This window comes from Camelus bactrianus, chromosome X, assembly GCF_048773025.1.
Source record: "Camelus bactrianus isolate YW-2024 breed Bactrian camel chromosome X, ASM4877302v1, whole genome shotgun sequence".
NCBI lineage: Eukaryota > Metazoa > Chordata > Mammalia > Artiodactyla > Camelidae > Camelus > Camelus bactrianus.
Window position 1 is genome coordinate 12,850,331 of NC_133575.1, and position 23,670 is coordinate 12,874,000.

The window sequence follows — 23,670 nt, forward strand, 5'->3', positions numbered from 1 at the left end:
TACTGAGGCAAAATTTATATACCATAAAAGTCACCTGTTTAAAGTGAATAATTTGATAATGTTTAGTAAATATATAGTCTTACAGCCATCACTTTGATCCAGTTTTCAGGTAATTCTTTTTTTTTTTTTTTTAGTTTTTTTTTTGCGGGGGTAGGGGTAGGTAATTAGATTTATTTATTTACCTTTTAAAATGGCAGTACTGGAGATTGAACTTAGGACCTCGTGCATGCTGAGTATGCACTCTACCACTTGAACTGCACCCACACCCCAGTTTTTGGATAATTCTTTTAACCCCATGTTTCTGTCACCTTGTGCCCATTTGCAGTCAGTCCCCGTTCTCACCCTCAGTCCAAGGCAATCACTAATCTACTTCCTGTCTCTATAGTTTTCCCTGTTCTGGACATTTCATATACATGGAATCATAAAATACATGTTAGAGCTATTTTTGATAAAGACTTAGGCTAGGTGTTTTCTAAAGACATAAAAATATTTACAAAAGCTAGTCTTCCTTTGAAAAGTTGATACATGAATAGGAACAAGATGCCCTATCTTGATTTTAGTTTCCTCAAAGCAGATGCCAGGGCAAGGACTTGGGGGCAGGTAGTTTATTTGGGATATCATCACAGGAAGCAGACCTGAGGGAATGGGAGAATGAGACACAGAGGGGGAAAAAAATAAAAAGCATGCAATGAGAAGATTACCACTGTGGACAACCAGGACTCAATCCCATTGAGGATTGATTGAGGAGCCATGTGTAATGTGCCTCTGGGGAAACTGGGGTCTTTATCCACCATATTAGTTATCTAATGCTTTGTAACAAGTTACCCTAATTTAGCAATTTAAAACAATGATTAACATTTATTATCTCACAGTTTTAAGGATCAGGAATTTGAGGTTGGCTTAGTTAGGGGTTCTATCATAGGGTGTCTCATAAGGTTGCAGTAAAAATGTTGTTTGGGCTTCAGTCATCTGAAGGCTTAACTCGGGCTGGGAGGTCCACTTTCAAGATGGCTCCATAACCTGGCTGACGATTCATTGCTAGCTGTTGGCAGGAGACCTCACCACATGGCCCTCTACATAAGGCTACTTGATTTTCCTCACAATATGGCGGCTGACTTCCCCCAGAGCAAGTGATCCATAGAGAGCAAGATGGAAGCAGAAGTGCCTTTTAGGATCTAGCCTGAAAAGTCACACACCATCATTTCCACTATGTTATATTTCTCACAAAGCTTAGCCATATTCATTTTGGGAGGGAACTACACAAGGTCATGAATACCAGGAGGCAAGGATTACTGGGGCCATCTTGGAGCCTGGCTACCACATCCATTGTTTCTCGTTCCTCTCTGGTTGAGGGTTGCCTTATGTGGGTTGAGCAAGCTTGAGGACAGGCAGGTAGCACCTCCAGCAGAGGCTTTATAGGCGTTTGTGGTGAGAAGCTACCAGCCTGCTGGAAAGTTATCTACCGTGACTGTAGGTGAACTCAGAGGTGGGTTCTGTGGGGCAGAGCCTCATTAGCATCTGCCACATGCCCCAAGGCTGTCATTAGCAGTATGGTTATTAGGTCCACCTTTGATAATGATAAGAGAATTCTTCCACAGCTCAGACTTACAGGTGGAACAAAATGGTAGGTTGTTGGTGAGGTGTTTATACCTTTGGGACACCCTCTAGGTGACTGCTGTCCCACTGAGCTTTGGGCTTTTGGGAACCCATCATCCCTGAAGAAGGAGCTTCCAGAACAGCAAAGCCAGCCCGCTCCTTGTATTGCTAAAGAGCATAAAATCACAGGGCAGCCCTGGCCTAAGGCCCAGCCACATTCTTGAAATATGGGAAGGGAGCTGGAATGAAAGGCAGGAATCAGGATTTAGTGGCTCTGTGTGGTGAAGGTTCTTCTCAAGGTAACCTGGAGTAGGAGGAAATGATGATGGCTGAGTGCCTGGCAGCACTGCTAAGTGCTGGATTTAAAGCACTGACATCAGTGGGCTCCATCACTCAAGCCGCCTCATTCTGCTTCTCTATAAAGGAGCGACAGCAGGACGAGAATGGGGGCAGGTAGGAACAGAGTAACAAAGGGAGAGGAGGGGAGGTGGGCCCCCAAGCTGAGGTCCCTGGCCACATGGCCAAAGCTTAGCGGACCCATGTGACCCGGCTGGCCCAGAACAATCCTAGCTTAACCTGCTGTTCTGGAATACTTATTAATAGCACCCCCTTTTACCCTCAGAAACATCCAGATTTGGATGGCAAATTATATGGTCATCCTACCCACAGCACACTGTACTGCCCCACGCATAACCTTCCTCACACATCATCGTAAATGTTGAATGTCTGTCTTGTCCACTCAGCTGTAATTTCTGGGAGGATAGGGACCACATCTGACTTTCACACTGCTGTAGCTGAAGTATGGCCATTTGTGGAGCACCCGGTACATGCTGACTTACGGAATAAGTGAATGAGTGAATGAGTGACTGTGTGGCGATGAATGAATACATTAGCTCTGTTTGAGAAGGTGTGGTGTGGTTGGGATGACCTAAGGGGAAGGAAGGAGGAAGTCACTAAGTCTGTATTTCCAAAGGAAGCCATAGGAGGCATGTTTTAAAACCCCAGGCCAAAGCTCTGTTCAAATGTATTCCCTTCATTTAGTTCCAGGGCTCCGGGGCCAGATGGCGTGTGCTCACCAACAGAGCTGCTGCTGTTGGGAGTACGGGGCTGTCAGACGTTCAGGAAAGCCCCAAGTGGGAATCAACAGGCTTTGCATCTCTGCCCTCCCTGGGTCTGCTCTGTCAGCAAGTGGTCTGCAAGCCAGGAAATTATCTTGTCAGTAGCATGGTGACCATAATGTACATTTTCTTGAGTATTTCCTTTTTAGGGAGAGGGAGCTAAGCGTTTTGTCACCCGACAAGGACCATTTATGGACTACTCAGCTGCATTTGCTGAGAGCTGCTGGGACTGCCACGTGATCTTAAGCATAAACCTTAGCCCATCTCCTGGAGCCAAGTGCACAGGCTCAGCATTCGGCAGAGCAGGAAAAATGAAACCCAAAAGCTGAAGGCAGAGTTCTGCACAGACTTTTCTATGGTAGCTCATTTAGAAGGGAACCTCCAGCATCTCCAGTGGTGGGGTTTGATTTGTCATCCCCAGCTTGTCCAAAGACACGAAAGACTCCTCTTCACTTGGGTCTTCTATCCCCTAACAGAAGGTTTTATTATTATTTCTCTTTTAGATTTTAGAAATAGAGTGAGGACACTTCTTAAAGAATGAAACATGGGATCGTAGTACCTGGCTTCTTTTTGTTGCTCTGCCATTAGGTCATTGTAGAGCTGCTTAATTTTAAAAATTTGGGGGGGATGTCTTTTCCTTCTAAGATGGGAATTACTATGCTGATACATCATTATAAGGCTGAGGCCCTGTACACTATTATTATGAATATTTACACTCTCCCATTCCAGTTCTTTCCAGGCATAATTGTAAAACATACCCCTTTTAAAAGTCCCCCTACAAGTAGAAGACTTCTTAGCAAAAGGTTAATATTTATCTGACACATACTAGAATACATGTAACTACAGTGCAGTAACAGCGGGCTAAGACAGTAGATGGAAAGTAGGAATGTTATAGTTGAAAGAGAGAGGATGGATAGAATTTAAGTGGGCAGGAAGGGGAGCAACACTGGCAAACTCACAGACCGGGGATTGCCAAACTGTGGCTTTTGGTCCAAACCTAGCCTGCTGCGTTTTTGTAAATAAAGTTTTATTGGAACACAGCCATGCTTATTCACTTAGGTGTTGTCTGTGGTTGCTTTCACACGATGACGGTAGAGTTGAGAAATTGTGAACAGAGACTATATGGCCCCCAAAGACTGAAATATTTACTATTTGGACCTTTATAGACAAAGTTTGCTAAGTGCTGGCATTGTGAAGTGGAGGCCATTTTTCCTTCTTGGAATGGATATTTGAGAAAATGTGAGTTTGAACAGAAGGGGTAGAGATTCAAAACCATTTGGTAGGAAATTGGGAGCATAGGGCGTGGGCTCATGGGAAATGGAAATTTCCCTTCTCACACTGCAGCAGACTCAGACTCTGACCAAGATACTGAGAATCAGGAGGAATGGAAAGTGCTTAAATCTGTTGACTACATCTATCCTTCCATGTCTGTCCATCCATCCATCTTGTTATTGAAATACATTTATTAATTCTTACAGAATCATATCATTACTCAAATAAAACTTGGCCATTGTAGGGAAAAACATTTTTTAAAATATAGAGGAGCCCTCCCACCAAAGAAGAAAGCCAGTCATGATCCCACCAACTATAGATAACCATGGTTACATCTTGGTATGTGTCCTCCTTATATTTTTTCCTACACAAAAAAGGAAGGCTTTATTGAGTGCCTACTTCATGCCAGGCAGTATGCTAAGTACTGAGGATACAAAATGGTCTTGACCTCAGGTTGGAGAGCAATGACCCAACGCTGTACAGTGTGGAGTGAGAAATACAATAATAGCTGCCCGAAGAGATACAAGTAAAGCAGAGCAGAAGGAGGGATCTTCTCTTCCTGGACTATTAGATTCAAGGCGAGTCTTAGAGGGTGCCTGGGAGTCTGGCATATGGGCAAGAATATTCCAGAGGGGAAAGTAACTGATGTTTCCCATGTACCCTATTAGGTAGCTAGGAGTTTTATTGAGAACATCTCATGTCATCATCAAAACAACTCTAAGAGGAATCTCCACACTGTTTTCCATAGTGGCTGCACCAAACTGCATTCCCACCAGCAGTGTAGGAGGGTTCCCCTTTCTCCACAGCCTCTCCAGCATTTGTCATTTGTGGATTTTTGAATGACGGCCATTCTGACTGGTGTGAGGTGATACCTCATTGTAGTTTTGATTTGCATTTCTCTGATAATTAGTGATATTGAGCATTCTTTCATGTGCTTTTTGATCATTTGTATGTCTTCCTTGGAGAATTGCTTGTTTAGGTCTTCTGCCCATTTTTGGATTGGGTTGTTTATTTTTTTCTTACTGAGTCATATGAGCTGCTTATATATTCTGGAGATCAAGCCTTTGTCGGTTTCACTTGCAAAAATTTTCTCCCATTCCGTAGGTTTTCTTCTTGTTTTACTTCTGGTTTCCTTTGCTGTGCAGAAGCTTGTAAGTTTCATTAGGTCCCATTTGTTTATTCTTGCTTTTATTTCTTCTAGGAGAAAATTTTTGAAATGTATGTCAGATAATGTTTTGCCTATGTTTTCCTCTAGGAGGTTTATTGGGTAAATATTATCATTCCCATTTTACAGATGAGAAAAGTGAGCCTCTGAGAAGTTAAGGCATTTTCACAAGTCCACGCAGATAGCTTGAGGTAGAGGCAGGATTTAAACTCAGGTCTGTTGCCTGTGCTTTTCCCATTTTATCATGCAGCCTTCCCAGGGTAACAAGTAATGGTGGCCACCTTCACTGATTTTATTTAGCAAATATTTATTGAGCATCCACTGTGGACCAGATAAAGAATATATTGACTGTGTCTTCAAAAAGTGCTGTAGGATCTCCCATTGTGTGTGTATGTCTGTGTCTGTGTGTATGTGTTGTGTTGGGGAAATCTATATGCAAAGTCAGGTTATGGTTTGGATTCAAACAGAATTTGAAAGTAATCTAGACCACAACATATACATTGAGTTTCTTTCCTCCTTGGTTGTAGGAACTCTTGGCCTCTTCTTGGAGGATGTAGACCAGTCAGGTTGCATTGTTTGCCTTCTAGAGAGGCCATACTAATTGGATGATTTTAATACACCAAATATGGAGGTTGCCAGTCACTCATTAAGTCAGTCAGTCAGTTACCAGTGCTCTGGTGGGGTCGGGCTATATGTGTGGAGAAGGGAAGGAGACAGGAAAGTAACATCCTTCCCTAGCTGCCACTCTCAAGAGAAATGGCTGTCAAATGGTGGGCAGAACACAGAGGCCTGACTCGCCAGTCAGTGCTGTTGGAATTCTAGGGAAGGGGCCTCGTGGTAGGCAGAATGGATTAGAAGAGGCTCCCTGGAGCAGCTGTCTCTCCAACATTTCTTCTCATGGCTGGCTGGATAGCAAGCAGCTCCAGATGAACAGTAGGAGAGGTTAAAAAAACCTGGGAGGTGCTTTAGCTTCCAAATTCCACTGGGAGGGGTGTGTGAGGATTGGAGGGTGGGGATGCATCTCACTGTCCCTTTCTCCAGAACACACACAAAGCCACCCACAGAGTTATGGAGTTGCACCAGGAAATATGGCATGGCCATAAATGAAATTATAAAGGAATCGCTTCCAAAGGCTTCACCTTGAAACCTTAACTTCTATGTTGTGTGCACACCATTTATTACCACCGCTGCTGGGAAAGGGAGCTGTGAGTGTAATGCAGAGAAGAGAAGCCAGTCTAAGGAGCACAAAATGATAAGATTTATTGTGGGAATAAAATGCTGGGCAAATTGCCTCTTGTTAAATATGTGTGTTGGGCCCAATGTCACAGCAGTTCACTCCCAGCTAACACAATGGTCTTGCTGGAAGATTCTCTTCGCGGTTCTGTGCCTCAGTTTCTCTCTTTGTAGGATGCTGTATTAAGTGGTTGTTAAGTAAGGATTGGTAAGTAGGAAGGTACTTCATCTCTTCCAGGTTCCTTCATCCAGCTGTCCCTTTACCAGTTTGCTCATGACTTCTTCACCCACATGACCTCCAAAATGGTGGTGATACTCATGGTTGCCTGACAGCTGTCCCTCAGCCTTCAGCTACTGATGATCTCTGACAGGCACCCAAAGGATGCTTCTCATTAACATTCAGCAGCACTCTCTTGAGAGCTTCCTATGGGCCAGGTCCTGGGCTGGAGACCCAGTAATGAACAAGAGAGACCTGAGCTTGACCTCTGGATCTTCTTATATCAAGGAAGTAGTGCAAACCAGCCAAGTTAATCTTGGCACTCAGTAGCTTGAGACTCCATAAGAACTCCTTCCCTCCTTTTATTTTTGGGAAGATTTAAAGCCCAGGGTTCCAGCCTCACTCAAGATCCTAGGGTTCTTTTCTGGTTTCTTGCCAACTACCTCTACTACCCATATGCTCTTTAAATTGGAGCAAATGACACAAACTAACTAGACCAGCACTGTCCAATAGAACTTTCTACAGTGATGGAAATGTTTTGATTTGTGCTGTTCATTGTGGTAGGCACTAGTCACAGGTTGCTAGTGAGCACTTGAAATGTGGCCAGTCAGAACTGGGATGTGCTGTAAGTGGAAAATTTCAAAGCAATTGTACAAAAAATTGCCAAATATCTCAGTAATAAATTTTATGTTTACACTGACACTATAATAGTTTGAGCCTATTGGGTTGACTAAAATATGCTATTAAAATCAATTTCACCTGTTTTATTTGACTTTTTAAATGTGCTACTAACATTTTTTTTGAAAATTACATCGGTGGCTTGTGTTATATTTTTATTGGACAGTGCTGTTCTAAACCTTGGGTTTGTTATCTGGAAAATGAAGCAGATAGGCCAGAGATCAGAAAGGTGCATTAATTTCAAAGATGCTCTGATTTCCCCCTGACACCGAACTCATTGTGAATTGACTACCCCGTAATGTGAACTGTGGTCATGGTTAATGCAGCAGGTGCTGTCAGGGCCCTACTCACACCCCTTCAGCACCCACAGTGGTACCCTGCTTAATAATACTCCCTTTATTGGCTTCCTTCCCTTCCCTGTCTCACTTCCCCATTCCTCTACAGGTACTTTGTAGGATCACTTCCTGTGTAAACTACTACATTCCCATCCTTTTCTCAGAGTCTGCATCTGGGTGAATGCAACCTAGAGTAGCCCATTACTAGCCATCTAAGGTAATGATGCTTAAGGGCTCTGTCCAGGAGCCTTTCAATGGTGTCTCCTGTTTTATCAGCTCCTCAGTATCTCTGGCACATTAACCAACAAGTAGATGCTTAATGCTGCTCATGAGTTTGTCCTGTCCCACAGAACAGCAGACATGACTACTTGGCAGTCTCCTTACCCTCCCAAACATGCTACCTCACATGAGTTGGCACTTTTAGCTACTTTTTGTCTACTTTAATGATTTCTATTTTAATAGTAGCTTCCAACTTCAGTTTTCATCAGACTGAGCTCCTGGTTTCATTTTCTCCTAATTGCAGTAAGATGCCCCATGACATCTTAGGCATGATGGGTCCTGGGTGGGTGTAAATTATTTGCTGCTGTTGAAGACACTTGAGGGAACCTTCTGGAATCTGACAGGAAGTTGTTGCAGATGTCAGAAATCCAACGCCAAAAAATAAAAATAAGTGCCAGTTACTAAACTGATCAGGGTCTGGCATTTCAGAAATAAGAGTGCCTTGAAAATGAGCAAAACCTGAAATCTCTGGAAATGGTCCAAAGATATAGTGCATACATAGCTTAGGAGTATTCTGGAAGTTAGAAGATGGATTATGGCCATTTAAGGAATCATTTTCTCATGTCACATCAGGAATTAGAATCCTAGAATAGCAGGAAGGGATCTTTAGGAATTCCCTTATCTACCATCCACCCTCTAATTTTATGGGTGAGAAACACTGAGACCCAGAGAAATGAAACAATGCATCTGTAGACACACAGATAGTGAGCTGAGCAAGTCCATTGCTTTTTCCACAACCCTGGAGCACCACCCCTAGTCTTTGTGCAGAAAAGCCAGTGATTTCCAGATCAACAACACAACCATTGCTCCCACCTCAGGACTGGAGAGTCAGGACAATGAAGCGAAAGACCAGAATCCTCAGAGCTGTCTCTTGGCTGCATGATGGGAACCACAGTTGGTAACTCCCCAAGAGATATCACCCAGGGTCTAGCTAGAGGGCTGGCATGTGAAATGCACTGCACTCAAAATTCATCCAACCTGCTAAAGCAGTGTGAGACGTGGAAGAGTTATTTTGGCATACATCATGACGTTGGGCTCTGTGCTAGGGCCCCAGGGATCTGAGTCAGTTGTACACTTGGGCTCTGCTCTGAAGCGGTTTATAATTGAAACAGTAGAGACAAGACAGACAATGAGCCAATATGAAATATATAAATGCGATTCCCAAGTTTTTTCAACCAAATATTTGGTTGAAGTCTGGCATGTATCTTGCACTCCCTCCCATCCCTGGAATCCCCTAATAATTGCATGAATATGAATTGTATCTTACTACAACACTCATAAGTTCTTTAGGAAGAGAGATCGTATTTTTATTCATTGATTCATGCATGCATGAATAATCAACGCATTTATTGAATGCCTACTATGAGTCAATAGGGATGGGAGGGAGTGCTAGGTGAGGTAGAAGGTGGCACAAAGGATGTCCCAACTCCTCCAGTGCCTTCCCATATCACTCAGAACACAAGCCCAAGTCCTTATAACCATATTTAAAATCTGTCCTTATTCCCAAATTCTTTTCTATCTCTCTGGTATCTTGATATCCATAGTCTGATTAGAAGTAGAAAAAAAGGCTGTTATGTGAGGTTAAAAAGGGTGACTAGTTTTCATTAATTTAATTTAATTGATTTATTCATACTTTCACTTATTAAACACAAATTTGTTGATTATCAGCTCTGTGTCAGAGCCTGTGCTGAACACTGGGTTCTTGGTGGTCAATGTTTTCGCTCTCATGAACTTTATGGTCTATGGAGAGGAACTCTAAGCAGTAAACAAATTGGCAAATATCTAAGTAATCGTATGTGGTGATAAGCTCTCTGAAGAAAAAAAAGAGGCATAAGGGCCAGAATAATGGGACAAACCTTATATTGAGGGTCAGAAAAGGCATCTCTGGGAGAAATAACCTTTAAATTGAGGCCCAGATGAGAAAGATGAGTCAGACAGGGGTAGAGGGGAGAGAGGAGATCTTTCAGGCAGAGGTTCTGAAGATTGCTGGAGAGGTTCTGAAGTTGGCACACTGATAGCCCTGTGTTCCACCCTAGAGCTTTGGATACAATCTGCAGGAGGCATCTTTGTGGACCACTCTACCCTTGGGAAACCAGCAGAGGCAGGTGTGAGGAAGGTTGAAATATAAGGAGATCTCTCAAGATACAACCAACTCAACATAAAGTGTTCTAGGAGTTAATGAGAGTGATCACATGAGGCTGACCCCCTACATACACACACCCTCACCTTCATATTTGGACGCACTTTCTTGACCAGAGCAAGTAGGATTTATTCCTGTTTCTGTCAGGAATGAAATGTGCAAAATAGGAAAATTTCTTTTTGCTTTCTTTCTCATCTTCCAGAGGATTTCATCCCACAAAGCTGACCTCTGTTCTATGCATGATGAACTTAGAATCAGAAGGCTCTCCCACTTGTTAGTTGAACTTGAAGTACTTGAAGCTTAACTTTCCTTGTCTAGAATGTGAAGGTACTGTATTTGCACTACCTCCTCACAACAACTTTGCAAATGTTTTAGAAAATGTAAAGCACTATAAAATATTTTCCAATTTAATAGACTTTGTTTTTTATTATGTATGTTTTTAATTGACATATAGTTGATGTACAATAGACTTTATTGTTTAAAGTAGTTTTAGGCTTACAGCAATATTGTGTAGAAAGTACAGAGTTTTCTTATGTAATCCCTGCCCTGTTGGCCCAAGGCACACAGTTTCCCCCACTAACGATACCCCCCACCAGAATGGTACATTTGTTATCATTAATGAACCTACACTGATATATCATTATCACTCAGAGTCCATAGTTTACATGAGGTTTCATTCTTGGTGATGTCCATTCTGTGGGTTTTGAGCATTGTGGAAAAATAACAGTAATAATTGTGCTCTAGATTACTGCCCATGGGCCAAATGCAGCCCACTGCCTGTTTCTGTAAATAAAGTTTTACTGGAACACGACCGTGCACATTCATTTGTGCATTTTCTATGGCTGCTTTCATGCTACAGTGGCAGAATTGAATATTTGTAGCAGTGGCCATGTAGCCCACAAAAACTTAAATATTTACCCTCTAGCCCTTTACAGAAAAGGTTATTTGACCTCCCTGCTCTGGAGAGTGCATAGTTTTCCATTAAGGCACAATTTTTCCTATGGCTGATAAGAAAATACTGACACCAGTATTGGCTCCATCTTATAAGTAAAAGAATTAAGATGAGTAAGTGACAGAACCTGAATGCTGACCCAGGTCAGCCTGATTCCATCGTTAGTGCTGGGATCGGCAAGCAATGTCGCTGACCGTAGTTACCAAAAAGTCCTGAGGCTAGAGTCCATACCAAGCAGTGGACCACCTTACAAATGATTTCATCTCTGAGAAGGAAAAATATTGTCTTCAGAAAGGTATGTGTTTAGAGGCATGCGTGCATGTGTGTGGGGTGGGTGTTAAGAAAAGAGTGGCTGCTTTGACAGCTACTTAGCCTAATTTTACTTTTACTCCTCGGTGTAAAACTATTATTACAAGAGCACATGAATTAAATTGCAGCAACTTTGTGCAAGGCAAGATGTGGGTTGTACATCACTGAACAAGAAATTGAGCCAGAAACTGAAAATTCTTCCTATTTTGTCCTGTTTTTCTTTGGAATGTTTGCTCTCTCTGAACTTCCCCAGCCTCCCAGCCCTCTCTCATCAGTGCAAGTTAATGTCAGTTGTCGCTTTCTTAAATAGTCAACCCCCTCCCCATTTATTACATTTTTCTTCTATTTTAAAGCTGTTGAAAGTGCTAGTCTCTGAAAGGGATTAAGTGGGTTAATTAGTATTAAAAAGCCCCTATATTTAGTCAGTATTTTAAATCTCTAAATACTGTCTCTACTCTCCACCCCTCCCCCATTTTGTGAATGGGAAAGTGAGCTGGAAAAACTCCAGCTACAAGAGTGTCTGAGACTAAACCCAGCCCAGCCCATTCCCCAGTCAAATTTGGAAATCATGTCCTTAGTATCAGGTTGCCTGTGAAACCTTTGTCAAATCTTTTTTTGTACACGCTCATAAAGAATACTTCCCAGAGTATCACTAATAGTCACAAGACACAGTGGGTGAATTTCAGTGACTGAACTGCTGCAGAGAAAATGAATGGACTGTTAGTAGGATCGCTCTCAAATAATAGCTAAATTATGAAACTGTAGTGTGGTGGGTGTTGCTTCCTCGGTGTGGCAAATTAGATTTGAAGGTGCCAGTGTGGACATCTCAGGACTATTACACTGCACAGCCCTTTGGAGGAATTTAAAACTTTTCTATAGCCTTCTCTCCTTTACCAGAGCTCATGTTTATTTCTGTTTTTCATTGGCTTTTATTAGTAGAGGGTGGAACAGACAGTATTGGTTTTCTGCCACACCCCCTCGGTATCCACTTCTACACCAAAGGCTCTTTACTACAAACACCTGCAGCGCTCCAGCAGCAGGACCATTTTGAGCTCTGGGAGCACTGGGGCCCGCCCTCAGGGCAGACCCAAAGTGCTGGAGAACTAATCCCTCCGTGTGGCCCTCTTCTAATGATGGGTGTGAGTTCGTGGATCAGAACCCAGCTGCCTCACCCCTCCACTGGAGCAGCGATGAGGTGGGGTCACTCTGGGGCATGGGGCAGCACTGGGCTCTGGGAGTTCCCCAGCAGTGCGCTCCAGTGACCCTCGGTGTTTGCTAGCTTTCCCCTTATTGGCTGCCTTTCCTTCCTGTCTCACTTCCCCTACTGGGGTTTCCTAGATTCACCACTCAAAGAAGTGACTTGCACTCAAATCCTTCTCTTAGCTTTTGCTTCTAGGGTAATCCACCCCAAGACAGAAAGTGAACAGAAAGATTTTTCCTCACCAATTATCCTGTAGCAAAGGTAACACTGGGTAGTTCCCTTTCACAGAACAATTCTGCCAAGTCCCTGCTCTTACCAGAGGGCAACGTGTTGCAGTGGGAAAGCCATGAACTTTGGGGTTAGATTCAGTCTTGAGTTCAAATCCTGCCATTGCCATTTACTGGCTGTTTGATTTGTCTGACCTTGATCAAGTTATTTTATTCAGTGATTCATAGTTTCCTCACTTATAAAAGAGGGATGATAATACCTCCTTCTAGAATCGTGGAGAGAATTAACTACAGAATGTACATCCGCAGCTCAGTACAGTGCTTAGCATATAGGAGCAAACCAATAAATGGCGGTTCTTTGATTTCCAATAGGCTGGTCCACAGTCACTACCAACAGAATATAATGTTCTGTCTGTAGCTTTTGTTTGGGATAATAAAGCAAAGATACCCAGAGCAGGAATGTATCGAGATTCCAAGTTTCCTGTGATTGCAGAACAGTAGTAAAGATAACTGAGGAAAACCTTAGCTGGCTAAAATTTTTTCCAGTCCGTCTTTTAATTAGCTTTTGAAAAACTTCTGACATTATAGACTAACCTGAATTGTATTCATATTCTACTCTTAGAGTTCTGTGACCAACAACAACAAAAAAATTCGTGAGCAAAAAACCCCAAAATAAAACAAAACAGAGGGAAGCTTATAAAACTAAATATGGAACTCTGCTCTAACAGCTGAATGGAGAAAGGAATTAGAATAATTTAAAAATCACAAGTGGATGATAAAGTGTAGAGAAACTGAAACTTAGGGATTGTTTAAAACCTAGAATTGCTGACTGTTCGGAAACTACACAGATGGATCAAGAGTGGTGAACGGCCAAAAAGAATTATGGACGAATCTGCATTGTTTTAGCGGCGCCCCGTACCACCCATCTCTGAGGAAAGCCTGACAGTGAGATAGTGAAGTAGCCTATTGCTGGCAGCAGGTCCAGTGATGGTCACCTGCCTAACTTAAATCCTTCCATTGGGTTTGCAATGTTGAACTATGCCCCAGACATCTGGGGGATCTTACTGATATTAGCACCCTGATGCTCCATTATGCAGCCAATTAAAATGCTTGAAATGGTGGATTCGTTAGTAGTCTTGGCAGATGCATCCAAACCTGCCCAATAGCCTTTCATCTCTGGAGAGTGGATTCAATGTCATTGAATCCAGGGTTGCCATGCAGTGTAAGAAAACAAGACTGTTGCATTGTCAATAGGGGCAGCTTGGTCACACGTGGCTCTGGAACAGCAGGCTGTCCTTATATGCTATTGGCCTCTTGAAGGAGTCCCTCCAGGTCAGGGCTGAGGCATGTGGATGGGGGGCAGGGTGTAAGGAAAGCTCACTCCGTTACTGCCTGTGTTGTGCCTGTCCTGACCACCCGAAAGATGACCAGAATACTGCGTGGCCTTTGGGGTCAGGGTGACTCCAACATGACCAGACAGGTTTGTTTGACACACTCAGTGATCTACTTCTTGACCAGCATGGTAGTTACGAGACTGTTTGGTCTACAGTAATTCATTATGCTGCGTGTTTGTGCTTCATGTACTTTTCCATATGTGCGCTGTATTTCATCATAAGAAAGTTAAAAAACAACTTTCTCAAAGTGTGCTCTGAGAAGCATTGGTTAATGAGTTTTTAATATATGTTTCTCACAAAAAGGATTCTATGGTCCAATATATTTCAGCACTGGAATAAATGAAGACAAACTGGTCTTTAAAATGCCAGGGTACATTCTAAGAGGGATCAAGGGTCTGCAGTAATTTATGTGACCACAGAACCCTTTTCTGAAGGGATATTCTACGGAGCATATACTTAGGAAAAGTAGATTGGAAAAAAAAATCCTAGAGCAAGTCCCAGTTTCACGAGCCAGTTGATGTGATCCAACCAAGGGCTACAGGAGCTTTACTATGCAAAGCATGAGATGCAGAGTAGCAGACAAGTGAAGTTTTAGGTGGCGCTTAACTGGAGGCTCCTACTATTCCTAAAATCTTCATAATTTCAAGTGCTACTCAATTGATACTAAACACTGAATTGTGAGGGGTCAGCCCACCCCATCCTCTGTAGCTACGTTTGTTCCAGTTTTCATAGTTACCTGTTGATAACTGTGTGTGGATGGGGTGGACCACCGGGGTGCTCACCTCCGTTATTTTACATCAGTGTCACTCACAGCTGTTGATAAGCAAAATTGTTCTGATAGGATTCAACTTCTGCCCCAATGCTGGTTCTGCAACTCTGCTCTCACTGGGACCCTGGGTCAGTTAGCTTTCACTGTATAACAAACCACTGAGCAGCCTAATGGCTTAAAACAGCCACCACAATTTTGTGCTCTGGAAATTTGGACTGGACTCAGATGGGTGAGCCTTCTGCTGGTCTAAACTAGGCATCACTCACATGGGTCTGCAGACAGTCGCTGGGTCAGCTAGGATATTGGCTGGCTGTTAGCTGGATTTCTCTCATCATTCATCAGGCAGCCCTAGATAGGTTTGTTCATGTGGCAGCTATAGCAAGAGTCCTAAGAATAGCAAGAGAAGGATAGCCCCAGTGTGCAAGTGCTTTTCAAATCTTTGCTTGCTTCACATTTACTATTATCCTGTTGATCAAAAAAATCACATGGCCAAGTCTAGAGTTAGAGTAGAAAGAGACTACCCAAGAGTATGGATACAGGGAGACTTGAACAAATTGGGAGCCACTGCTGCATCAATCTGCCAGAGTTACTGTGGGCATCACAGCTGTTCATTCTCAAAACTATCCCTAAAACTGCACTGACTTATGGTACCTCTGATACCAGTCGAATTCGCTGCCGAGTTGTATTCTTAAAAATAAATGTATTCATTAGCCTTTTAAAGGAATGATCCAAATTAGAAAGGTTGATTAAGATGGAGATCTATTACATTTTCAAAGATATGATGAAATGTAAACAGTTTCCCCTAAGGAAAGTATGCAAGATGATTGATGAAGGAGAAATTTTCTTATAACCTAGAAGAGAGAGAGGGATTCTTGCAGATATGGAATATCATTAGATTGTATTTGTTACAGAAATACAAAAACTATGACCTTTCCTTTAGTTTCATTTGTTTTCATTTAACAAAATCTGTTCCTTTTTTTTTTTTTTTTTTTTTTTTTGAGCATGGCTCTGTTTAATTGTTGCAGACTTCAAAGAAGCCTGTCATGTTGGAGATTATGGCTGTGGGGTCGGGGAGTGGGGCAATAGTGAAATGGCAGAATAGGCCAAGACATGCTTTCTGTTGTCTTCAAGCATTGACAGTCTATAGTTGTGGCCATTCTCAGTTGAAAAAGGGTCACATCTCTAAGTCAGAACAGTATTGGAGGTAATTTCTCTGAGGAAATGACAAGGATCATCAGGTGACTGCAGATGGGATTACCAGTCTTGATTCCATTTGACCACCTCAGGTCACCATCTTGTACTGATTTTACACTATCAAGACCCCAGGAAAGGTTTGTCACCAAGAATCTTAGACTCTCAGTTCTGTCTTCCATGGTAAAGATCTATTTCTTTTCTTTGGATGACATTGAAGTCTATAGATAATTTAGAATTTGATGAAGTCATAGTTACTAAATTTTTACTGGTAAGTTGAGATGATAATGATGATGATGACAGAGTAGCAGCTCTTGCCAAGTTCTTGACCCGAATCATATCATTTAATCTTCATAACACCCCCTTACTTATTTTTGACACCAAGAGATTAACTAACTTGCCCAAAGACTTATAAGTGGTGGCACCAGGATTTGAACCAAGGTCTGATCTGATTCTAATGTTCTGCTTTTAACTACTCAGCCACACCACCCCCTTTTGAGAATTTGCTGGGTATATCTGAGCCTCCTCCTCCTCATCTGTATTTTTGTTGAGCAGGCACTGTTTGTAGTGTGTACAGATGTGCTGGAAATGTGATATAAAAAATGCTCCTTGCACAATAGAATGGGATAAACAACCTTGGGATAAACAGCCTTATAAATAGCTTTCTCTAGTTGGCGGTCTTGATGGCAAGGGAAAGCATAAATTATAAGAACCTTGTCAATTGACAAACCTGCTTTTAGTTAGAGGTTTAACACCCTCCACCTCCCTCAACAAATCTAGGAGAGTTGATGGCAAGCAGCACAACAGAACAGTCTGAGTGCTGGCACATCTCCACCATCACATCCACCTAACATTTTATTGCTTGATGAAATTGTATGAAGTCAGGAAATGCAAGAGACAAGGGAGCATCCTGGCTGTCTCACAGCTGTAACTTTGAGATACCAAATTGTTAAGAAATGACCTTTCATATTTACATACGATTTTTTCTCTGTCTTATGCCAGTTAAGGTTACAGACTCAGGAAATAGACTTTTTGAGATCAACCACAGATCTGCTATTTTACTAGCTGTGTGAACTTGGACAACTTATTAAACCTCTCTGAATGTCAGTTTCCTCAACTGGAAAAAGGAAATTATAATAATAATCTTTGCAATTGAATGTGGAGATTAAGATAATATATGTAAAACACATAGTGCCTGGCACATAGTAAGTGCTTTTCAAATGTTAGCTATTAATACTATTACTCTGTTAAACAGCCTAAATCAGGTATTGGGTTTCATTTTTCTTTTATTTAAAAATTTCAAAAAGTAATTAAAAGTTTTTTTATGTTCCTAGTGGCAGCCAATTTATTATTTTATTTAAAGAGTCATTTAACACCCACCTGTTGCATGCTAGGTATATTTTGAAATAAGTTTGTCACTTAGATATTGATTTACATACATTAAGATCATTGAAACAGCCTGATGATTTTCTTCTATTTTTTCTTTCATCTTTAAATTGAAGTATAGTTGAGGTACAGTGTTACGTAAGTTACAAGTGTAAAACATAGTGATTTACAATTTTTAAAGGTTATATTCCCTTCATAGTTACTACACAATACTGGTTATATTCCCTGTGTTACGTTCTTGGAGCTTATTTGTTTTATACGTAATACTTTGTACTTTTAATTCCCTACCCTTATATTGCTCCTCCCCACGTCCCTCTCCCCACTGGTCACCACTAGTTCTCTGTATCTCTGAGTCTGTTTCTTTTTTGCTACATTCACTAGTAATCCACATATAAGTGATATTATACAGTATTTGTCTTTCCCTGTCTGACTTATTTCACTTAGTGTAATGCCTTCCAAGTCCATCCATGTCATTGCAGGTGGCAAAATTACATTCTTTTTTATGGCTGAGTAGTATTCTTGTGTGTGTGTGTGTGTGTGTGTGTGTGTGTGTGTGTGTGTGTGTGTAATATACTTCATCTTTATCCATTCATCTGTTGAAGGATATTTAAGTTGCTTCCGTATCTTGGTAATTATAAATAATGCTGCTATGAACATTGGAATGTATGTATCTTTTCAAATTAGTGTTTTTCTTTTTTTTGGATAAATACGCAGGAATGGATTTGCTGGATCATACAGTAGTTCTGTTTTTAGTTTTGTTTTTTTTTTAAGAAAACTTCATAGTTTTCCATAGTGGATGCACCAATTTACATTCCCAACAACAGTATACATGGGTTCCCTTTCTTCTACCTCCTCACCAACATTTGTGATTTGTGGTTATTTTGATGATAGCCATTCTGACAAGTGTGAGGTGATACCTCATTGTGGTTTTAATTTGCATTTCTCTGATGATTAATGATATTGAACATCTTTTAATGTGCCTTATGGCCACCTGTATTTCCTCTTTAGAAAAATGTCTATTCAGATCTTCTGCCCATTTTTATTTTATTTTATTTTATTTTATTTTATTTTATTTTATTTTATTTTATTTTATTTAAAAAATATCTTTATTGAAGTACAGTCAGTTTACAGTGTTGTGTCAATTTCTGGTGTACAGCACAATACTTCAGTCATATAGGAACATACGTATATTCATTTTCATATTCTTTTTAACCATAAGTTACTACAAGATATTGACTGTAGTTCCCTGTGCTATACAGTATAAACTTGTTGTTTATCTATTTTAAATATATTAGTATCTGCAAATCTTGAACTCCCAATTTATTCCTTCCCACCCCCTTCACTCCTAGTAACCATAAATTTGTTTTCTGTGTCTGTGAGTCTGTTTCTTTTCTTTTTTTAGATTCCATGTATAAGTGATATCATACAGTAATTTTCTTTCTCTTTCTGGCTTACTTCACGTAGAATGACAATCCCCAGGTCCATCCATATTGCTACAAATGGCATAATTTTATTCTTTTTATGGCTGAGTAGTATTCCATTGTATAAATTTACCACAACTTCTTTATCCAGTCATCTGTCGATGAACATTTAGGTTACTTCCATGTCTTGGCTATTGTAAATAGTGCTGCTATGAACATTGGGGTGCATGTGTCTTTTTGAATTAAGGTTCCCTTTGGATATGTGCCCAGGAGTGGGATTGCTGAGTCATATGGTAAGTCTATTTTCAGTCTTTTGAGGAGTCTCCATACTGTTTTCCACAATGGCTGCACCAAACCACATTCCTACCAGCAGTGTAGGAGGGTTCCCTTTTCTCCATACCCTCTCCAGCATTTGTTGTTCATGGACTTTTGAATGATGGCCATTCTGACTGATGTGAGGTGATACCTCATTGTAGTTTTGATTTGCATTTCTCTGATAATTAGCGATATTGAGCATTTTTTCATGTGCCTGTTGGCCATTTGTATGTCTTCATTAGAGAATTGCCTGTTTGGGTCTTCTGCCCATTTTTAGATTGGGTTATTTGGTTTTTTTTTTTTTTGTTGTTGTTATTAAGTTGTATCAGCTGTTTATATATTCTGGAAATGAAGCCCTTGCCAGTCTCATCTTTTGCAAACATTTTCTCCCATCCCGTAGATTGTCAAGCTTTTTTCTTAATGGATTTTGTCTCTAATACCTTTCTCAGATGTTTCCTATCCAAAGAATATAAAATATTCATTTACATATTCTTCTATATAGAACTTCAGAATTGCCTGTATTAATAAACTATACATGTTAGGCCACATCTCAGACCTATTGCATCAGAATTTGTACAATGAGAACTAGATGTTTATGCTTTTGACAGGATACACAGAATTGCAGTCTAGAGGACTGGTAAACACATTTATCTCTTTTTACTTCACAAAAGACTTGAAATTGCCTGAAGAAATAATAAATTAAGAATATATCCACAAAATCAATTCCAGATGAGTTAAAAAGTTAGTTGTGAAATCCCAAACTTAACTTTTAGAAGATATCTCTGTATTAGTCGGAGTTCTCTGGACAAACAGAACCAGTAGAATGTGTGTGTGTATACATATTGGTGTACATATCCTATTGGGATGTGTGTGTGTGTGTGTGTGTATATGTGTGTGTGTGTATATATAAATGAGAGAAAGAAATGATTAATTTTAAGCAATGGACTGGCACAATTGTGGGCATAGGACTGGAAAATCTAAAATCCCCAGGGCAGGCCAGGAGGCTGGAAATTCTGGCAAGAGTTGATGTTGCAGCCTTGAGTCTGAAGGCAGTCTAGAGACCAAATTCTTTATTCCTTGAGGAATCTCAGTCTGTTCTCTTTAGGCCTTCAACTGATTGGATCAGGTCCATATGGATGGTAATCTGCTTTATCAAAGTCTGCTGATGTAAATGTTAAGCCACATTTGTAAAACACCTTCACAGCAACATCTAGACTGGTGTTTGACCAAACAACCAGGCACCGTAGCCTAGCCAAGTTGAAAAGTTAACCATCATAATAGCTTTATGACCCTGTGGTAGGGAAGGACTTTTAAACAAGACATATTCACACAGAGGCCTTGATACATGGTTTGAACAGGGGAGACTGTTGTTTTCCTCCCTGTGCAGTTCTTCTCCTTCACTTGAGATGCCCCCAAATGGACCAGAATCCATGTTAGATGATATGCTTCATGGGATTATTACAACTTACTCCCTTGCCAGAGAGCTATTTTCTTTCTTTCACTTCTGTGATTCCAGATAAACACAGTACAAGGACATGGAAGAGACAAGTGTGTTTTAATTTAGGTTCCATAAACCTAGATATTAGCTGTGGTACCACAATATCCCAAGCCAAAATACCAAACAATGATGGGTTGATTTTTGCCCTAATTTAAAACAAGCCTGATTTATTTTTAAAAATGCAACCTCAAAACACAACTCACCAAACGTGATATGGAATGCATTATATGCCTAACCAAAAAACAAAACACTACTCGGTACAGTGGACTTGAAAATTATCTTGCTATTAATAGATCTCCCGGATGGCTGTGATCTGTTGGATTTGATATGTTCAGGTTTTGGCAGCTGCTGGGGACTGAAAACAAGACGTTCCATGCGTTATTACTTAATAAAGAAACTAGGCCATGAAGTAGCCCTTTGGTAATTTTTTAAAAAAGATTTTGAAGAGCCCAATTCTATCTTTAATAAGTCCTTGTCGCCAAGTATGTTTGGCAAAGCAGCAGTGTGATTAGCAGACTCCTTCTTTGGAGCTGTGTGAAATTGAGAGCAACTTGGGGTACCCTGTTACTTTCATCTCTCCATCTGGCACAAATGCCTCAAACGCTGTATACCCGCAACAAATATTTGCTGAATCTAATAGCATCCCTCTCTTTCCTTTTATATTTGGAGGGCCTGACACTGAGCTCCTGGTTCACATGTTTGGATTGAGGACCTTTACGTACATATCTGTTGGACAGATAACATTTTCAAGAGTTTAGGGTAACACTGATCTGTTCTGCTAGGCTCAAAATATTTTATAATGTTTAATTGGAAAGTATTTCTGCCCACCGGTCTCTTTAAAAAACAAGCAGAGAGAGAAAAAGAAAAAGAGAGAGATTAAAAAAAAACAAAAACCGAAGATGAAGCAGCAGAAGCTTTAGTGAATTTTAGGATTTGGCTTGTTTTATTTAAAGAAATACTTGTTTTAGGTTGGATTCCCCTAGAGTAGTCTCAGAGATGCAGGTTCATACAAACCAGTAAGGAGATGGAACTGGAAAAGGAAGAACTCCAGGGAGGGATGGTACATCAACCAATGTCCCCAAGAGGGTAACCTGGGCTCAGTTCTGGTCTGAGGATAGTGTAAATTCTCATCAGGGACCAAGGGAGCCAGAGTAGTTATAGTCCCACCAGCCCTGTAATAATCAGTGAATCAAGACTCACTGTCCTATAGATTGCCAGGCACTTCTGGACCTCCTTGCATAGCAGAGTGGGTTGTGGCAGCCTGAGGACTTCCCTCCAACAGAGATACAGGTGCCAGCTGGAGGGGGTGGGGAGTGACAGATGTGCATGAAGATGGTGAAGGGCTCTAAGGGGATACATGCAGACATCTGACAACATCTGCCTTACTAGTCCACTAGGGATAGTTCATCAAGGGCTCTCCACAGATCAGAGCAGGCGTAGGGATGAAGAGAAGAGGTACTATGTCCGTGATGTAAGGTTTGAGGCAAGTCACCATATTTCCTCTGGTGTCCCCACCCCAGGATGAGTCAGTAGGAAAGAGGTTATTAAAGAGGAGTTTAGTTTGGAGACGGACAGCTCTGTAAGACTGTCCTCATGGGCCAGGCCCTCCGATAGATTCCACAGCCTGGGAGGTGGTGGTCAGTCTGCAGGTCTGAAGAACAGGAACAGAAAATCACTCCTGAAGAGGGGATGCTTGGGTCAAATACAGGCAAATGAGCTCAAGCCAGGGCTTCGCTGGGGAGAGGAAGGAGAAGGGGATGGGGAAAAAAGTTGGAACTGGAATAACCATTATTGTAATTATAATACAATTATAAAATTATGTTGTACAGCATGTATAATAATATATGAATTATTTAAATAACTATAATACACATTGAATGCATTATCCACGTTTCAAGTAATCAATAGCCACATGTGACTAGCAGTTACAGTATTAGACATTGTAGCTCTAGAACATTCTATTGTGGCAGAAAGTTCTGTTGGATGTCACTAGCATAGAGCTTACTGAAGGGATCAAGGCTCGAGACATAATGGGCCTCACTCTCACCTCAAACTCGTCTTCTCGCTCCCTGGATTCAGCTTTTACAAATCAAATTTTGCCACTGGAATTTCCCTGAAAATTTTGGAATAGCTAGTTAAAAGGCAATCATATAAAGATTATTTTTAAACTTGCTGTCCGGAGTTACCTTTGTTAAGTGACTTTTGATTCCTGGGGTCTAACCTGAGTTTTTAGCAGTTGAATGTTAACTCAGATTTAGTACACACTGAACTTCTGATGAGCTATTACAACAACCCAACAGTCATGTTCATTCATTTTCTTCTTCGACTGCTGCTTTCCTGGACCTTATTGTTTGTGTACAGTTTAATCTTTACAAGGAAAAGGAACAAAATATGATCTTATGAGGTAGGAGGCAAGAAGCCACACATGAGCAGAAAAAGTGGTAGACTCAACTTTCTCACTCTCTTCCGGTTTCCATTTCCACGTGACCATGGTAAGAAAGTTCTGCTTAGCTGTCAGGATTCACTCTCACCAGATCAAGTGAGCAAGTTGAATTTGGGTGTCGTATTTCCAACAGCTTGGGATCTGCTGCTGCTTTCATTGATATCCAGGAACATTTTTTAAAAAATTGAAGTATAGTTGATTTATAATGTTGAGTTAGTTTCCAGTGTATAGCATAGTGGTTCAGTTATACATAGGTATATATTCTTTTTCAGATTCTTCTCCATTATAGGGTATTACAAGCTATTGAACATAGTTCCCTGTGCTATTCAGTAGGACCTAGTTGTTTATATACTCCAAGAGCATTTTTCAAGTGCAGGGCCACCAGTCAAAAGTCCCAAATTTGAGTCGATCCTGTGTTGCCATTATCACCTTTTTTCCAAAGTTGAGTTTCAGATGATCTAAACTTGGGTTACGCCAGAAGAAGACCCGGATACAAGGATTCAAGTGCAAGCGCTCTGTTTATGGGGTCAT

At 41.0% G+C, this 23,670-nt stretch overlaps 1 pseudogene; it reads right to left on the reverse strand.

The window, feature by feature from the left end:
- Positions 1–13,624: 13,624 nt before the first annotated feature.
- Positions 13,625–17,465, reverse strand: LOC105068656 (poly(rC)-binding protein 2 pseudogene; annotated as a pseudogene).
- Between the last annotated feature and the right edge of the window lie 6,205 nt (positions 17,466–23,670).